We start from the raw sequence: 5,713 nt of genomic DNA, 5'->3' as shown, positions 1-5,713 counted from the left end.
TTTAAAAATGTGTATGTTATTTCCATGTTTTTGTTGCAGTTTGGGTTTGTTTTCCTTTCCACAAGTATCCAAACAAAATTCTAGGCAGTTACATTGAACACATGGATATCAAGGAAATTGGTTTCCATGGGAACCTTATCCACAAGACAGTTTTCAAATGCTTTTCTGCTTTACAGGTGACATTTCAGTAATTCTAGCGATATTAATATTGAAAGTGGACATGAAATATATGACATAAAATTATTTGTTTGTGTGCTTGTGTGGACAGAATCTCAGCAACAGCATATTGATTGAACAGCTTTTTCAGCACTGTGACTGTGACAGTTTGTCTGTTTATTGTAAACTATTCCCAAACACCTCATTTTGGGACAAATCTGAGTATCATTTGTTCTGCCTCTAAGTTTTAAGCACACATACACTTCTAGAAGAAAGAAAATTAGTTTCAGCACAATGCATAATAAGTTCACTATACATTAAGGGATTTCTTCATTATGAAGCATTCACATCAGAAACCAATTTTCTTCCTGCAGGAGGAGGCTACATTAAGAGTGCTGCAGACTAATTGAGATAGCAACACAGCAACAAAGCTGGAAACCTGGACAGAAATGTGGCAACTGGTGAACCCTGCTGCCTTGATTAGCACAGTAATTACAAAGCAGGTGTTACTGGACTGCCTTAATGGGCTGTGCAAAAGGTCAAGAGGGCTTAGCAATCGTTTTTTCCTCATCAAATTATTGAATATTTATTTCACCACTTTTCTGATTTGAATATGTCTGAGGAGGTCTGGTGATCTCCATAGAGCAAAGTTACTTTTTTCTTTTTTCCCCTCTCTTCATTATATTTGTGTTAGACAAGAGGTCATTTTGAATAAGAGTATGTAGTGGCTTGTCAAAAAGAAACCACTTAAACCAGGGACTAATACCCAAGGGATACATTACTTTAGTGTTAAACCCCTACAAATTGTGTTTATCTGGTCTGAATGTACATCTCAGTGTGTTCCTCTGTAGCAAAGGAGACAATTCTGAGATTATGAATATATTTATATTTTCATGGTGTGGGTACTAATGGATCTGTTATTTCTCTTTCAACTGAGAGGAAATTATGATTTTCAGTCAAAAATATTGATCTTAATCTCGTCCCTGAGAAGTATCTACCTCTCCTTTCTTCCTTTTAGAGGAATGCATATCTTCTTGCTTGAAGACAACTGCATCTTCATAAGAGAAGAGTGTATGAGCAATTTAAAAGATACAAGAACAGTGTTTGCTGGAAAATTAAGTTAGTAATCATAATTTATTTCTAAATTATATTGAGTCAAATAGTTCAAGAGTACAGTTAAATTAATGGAGAAAAAACAACACAGACATTGAAGATGGCGGTAAGAAATGGAAGCAGAAGATGGTTTTGTTTGAGTCAGAGAAAAGCTACCAAACAAAAATGAAAGGTAAGACTTTATTTGATTATATAATTACTTAGAACACAAGATTGGTATTGTCAGAGAATAATAATGGTCTAAATCTAAGACTTTAGAAAAATATCTTCAGAGTTTATTTCTAAATGTTTTGGGAAATCAAACCACTTTGGGATATGTACACTATACATAATTTGCCATAGATACTAATGATGAAGGAATTCATTAAAGATTATGTCTAGATTAGATATTTCCAATCTACCTTCGTGTATGTACGTAAGCAAATATATTTCTTCTGTTATGGGACTCTTTCATAGTGTTCACAAAAGCAGTGCTTCATATGTTTAAAATTTGAACAAATGGTCTCTAGTATTTTTTCAGTTCAATAATTTAATGAAATCTTCATTGACGCTTCCTTATAATTTCCTCAAAAAAAAAAATTACTTCCTGAGTCACAAGCCATTCTGGTCTTCTCTTGAAAGACATGATTTACAGATTTTTCTTTCTGTTCTCTAGACATAGCAGAATGCACCACCAAGCAAAATTTTGTCTTTCTTTGGTATGCTGCTCTTCCTGCAACAGAAATATGCACATATGCCCAGATGTGAAATACTTCTTCCACTGCTCTGAAAACTGCAGTCTGGTTTATGCTGAGGGCTGTTCAAGGTGAAAGTAACATATTTGTCATTTTCACACATCAGAATATCATATGTAAATGCAGAGCCCTGTGCAGATTCCTACAGATGAATGAGAAAAAGTGAAGTATTTAAGACCAGTAAATAATTGTGACTACCTTTTCTACACAGTAGCTTCTTACTGTGCAGGATCAGCAGAAGGAACTCATTCCCACAGATAATCCCAACCGACAAGACATGGACCTTGTGGTCAAGGTGATTGATGCATGAGACTGAAGACAGGTTATCTGAATGTCACGAGAGAGAGAACCAAAAGCAGCTTTTGAAGAGAATATACTGAAACAAATGGACTCAGACATTTCTTTAGCAGCAAACTCTAGAAGATGCACAAAGGGAAACTGGCAACTGGAGAAGGCTCCCACAGGTTAGGTTCACACAGAGTCTGAAGTATTTCTTTAATGCAACCTCTCGCCATCCACAGTAAAAATAATCTCAACAAGCATCATGCTTGTCCTTGTTTCTGTCCACACCAGATGGGATCCCTGACCTTACTGGTCTGTTTACATGTGATCACTGGATATTGCATGTATATTTTATCTAGGAAATAGTCCTATATATGAGGGTATAAATTTAAGTAAAGTGTGTCCTGCATTCATAACTGCTAGACAACAAGTTGACAATTTCTTATATTTGCACAAGCAGCAAAAATTTCAGATTAATTAACGTGAAGATCCCTCTACATCCCTACAGAATGCATGAAATCGTGTACTTCTATCACTTTAGAAACCTGTTACTAGTTTTTCCTTGCAGGTAATTTTTGGTATCTTCCAAAAACTTTAATCCATTCAAGGTGTATCTTTTCCAAACAGAATTTTGTTCTAGAATATTATTGTAATAATAGATTTCTTTGACCTGTGCATTCCAAAATCTTTTCTGAAGTTCTGTCTTTCTGAGAATAGTCTGAGGACAAAAAGATAGAAGATATTAACCATCTCAACTTAATTACTTTCTTTGAAAAGGTGAAACATATTTTAAATTTAAGTAAAGCTGAGGGACAATAAGTACTTAAACTGCTTGAAGAGAGTTTTCTAGAGCTTATGCCTTTTTCAGAGAAACATTTAAAGTCTTCATTTTTCTTACAAAGGGAGTAAACATGAATAGGGAATCAGATTAAATTAATCTGATTCCAGATTCCAGCCTTTTAAAAGAACACATAACCAGTCCTGTAATATCCTCTTAATTTTTTTTTTTTAGTGTATAAAGGCATACAGTTACATTCTCAGTGGTTAAAAGGCATTTAATATCCAATAATTTCAGTAAGAGTTATCTTCCTAAATATTTATTGAGGCTCTGAACAACATCTAATCAGATTTCTGTCTCCAACTGTTTTTCAATGGGTCTTTAAGTGATAAATCACATAAAAATTCTGTTCTGTAAAAGTCAGGATGCTATACACAATCAACCTTTAATTTGATTCCAAAAAAAAGTGGCCCTAGAAATTTGGCCATGTAGTCCTCTGTAAAACCTAAATTTAGCTTTGTCACTGTACATAAATTATCCGTGGCAACTGTTGATTTATTTTGGTGTTCCATTTTCTGTCACCTATTACATTTTAGGGGGGGAAAAGCACAATAGATTTTTTTTTTTTTTTTGAGAATTCTGAGACTTCATACACCTTTTTTTTTTTTTTTTTTCCCTAAGAGACAGGCTTCACCCTAGGCTACATTTTCTTTAATTTCAGAAAAATTTTTAAGGGCAAAGATCATCCACAAAAGGAATTTCTTTTCTGACTGCAATTTTGCAGGGAGGCTTGGATAATTAAAACTAGCTGTAAACAACTAAAGCTGGACTGTGTGTGAACATCATTTTTGTCTGTCAGAGAAACTATCTTTGATCTATCACAAATATCCAAATAAGTTAGACTGCCAAACCCAAACCTAGACCAAGTCTGAGGACTTGTAAAGCCTTGGCAAACTGATATGCAATCTTGCTGGTCCAATTAGGTAGCCCATAGAAATTAATATCTTCTAAGAAAGCAATTACAGATTATTTTCTCATACTGGACTGGACTGTCTGTAGCAGTCCCCTATGTATCATTACTCACTGTTATTTTTAATATTATACTATCAAGAATAAATTTGAAATGTCTGAGCGATAGAGTCATCAGTTAATCGGTTTCCTACAATGGCAAGAACATTTATGATTTTAGTGTTAAATTTGAAGTTCTAAGTCATCATGGTGACAATGTAGTAGTGCAATGAAAAAGACATAATTTTATGTCTTTATATGTGAAATTTCTCAATTTAAAATTATCACTATAACCACTGGGACTGATGGGTTTCATTTTCAAGTTTTGAATTATTTAAAATTAAATTCAAATTAAAGTGTCATTGAACCATGCCCTTGTGCATCTTGGTACTATCAGATTTGTCAAATTTTTTTAACAAATCTATATTTTGAGTGTATTCCAAAGTCAACTAACATTCTTATAATTCCACCTGGGGGTAGGGATGTGTGATAGGCACACCATATATGTATAGATATTACCTTAGTTGTATATTTTCATGCTTCTTTCTGCAAAGATTAAAAAAAAAAAAATTAAAAAATATCACTTCCAAAACAACAACTTCCCCCAGTACATCCTTTCTTACTCTGTCTTGCCTCCCTTGCTTCCACTGCCTAGTACTAAGTGAGTCTATAAGGGTCTTTTTGGTATCCATAGTTCGAGTTTGATTGCATAGAAGCACTTGCTCCGTTTTTGTGCTGAATCAGGTCAAGTGCAGAACAGCAGCAGAGGGATTGTTTGATTGACAAGTCTTCCTTTGGGACACCAGCAGACATGAAAGTACACTAGTAGCAGAGGTTTCAATTAATTTAAGAGAAACAGCACAAGAAGTGCAGCTACATATTTTTTTACATGAATCTTAAGAAATAACTAATAAATGCATTCAATCTCAGAAGCAATCTTTGGAAATCAGTCTGACACAAATTATCTATGAGAAATTTTGATCAGGAAAGGATTTTGCTTCAAGCTCACTCCTGCAGCATTATTCCCTGGTGGTTCATTTATAATGGTCTTAAAGCAAAGGCGTAGAAAATGTTAAAACATTGACTTGAGTTGCAGAAAAGTTGAAGCCATTTATGCACTTAGAGAGTAAGTTTGTTATTTACTTTGATAGGTGAAAAAGGGCCAAACTGCATTAAACCAATCCCAAGTGCATTATATAAACATTTCCATTTATAATCTGAGTCATCTACTGGCTCAGTAATACTAGTATCAAGGATGTGGTAGGCTTAAAAGTACTACAGTAAACTTAAAAGCTACAGTACTGAGTTGTAGCAAAGGCAAGCACATGCTTATTTTAATTTGTGTACCAGATTGTAGTCTAGTCAGACATACTCAATACAGAGTACACGTCTTAGTGATGAAGGTCAATATTATTTTAAATTCAAAATGCAGTTATGATTTTTATTTTACCTGAATTTCATCTCAAGTTCAGGTTGGAGCCTTTTTTACTTGTGTCATTTGCCTCCAATCATGTTTAAAATGGTCTGAAAATGATTTTCACCTCTGATGCATTTGTTAGTACATAAAAAATATCTTTGTTAGGTGAACCTCAGGCTTGAATTTTTTCAATTTATTAACTTGGAAATAATAAACTTTTCAAAA

At 34.0% G+C, this 5,713-nt stretch overlaps 1 long non-coding RNA gene across 1 annotated transcript; it reads left to right on the top strand.

Moving 5' to 3' along the window:
• The first annotated feature begins 784 nt into the window (after positions 1-784).
• Positions 785-4,087, top strand: LOC136302193 (uncharacterized). The gene is made up of 3 exons (XR_010724014.1): positions 785-873; positions 1,175-1,441; positions 1,925-4,087. It is a non-coding gene; the product is annotated as an uncharacterized lncRNA (long non-coding RNA).
• Positions 4,088-5,713: the final 1,626 nt, after the last annotated feature.

This window comes from Chamaea fasciata, unplaced genomic scaffold (genome assembly GCF_029207755.1).
Source record: "Chamaea fasciata isolate MVZ Bird 193981 ecotype frontalis unplaced genomic scaffold, bChaFas1.0.hap1 SCAF_1, whole genome shotgun sequence".
Classification (NCBI taxonomy): domain Eukaryota; kingdom Metazoa; phylum Chordata; class Aves; order Passeriformes; family Sylviidae; genus Chamaea; species Chamaea fasciata.
Note: the sequence above shows the minus strand (reverse complement) of the source record. Positions and strands in the feature narration are given on the sequence as shown.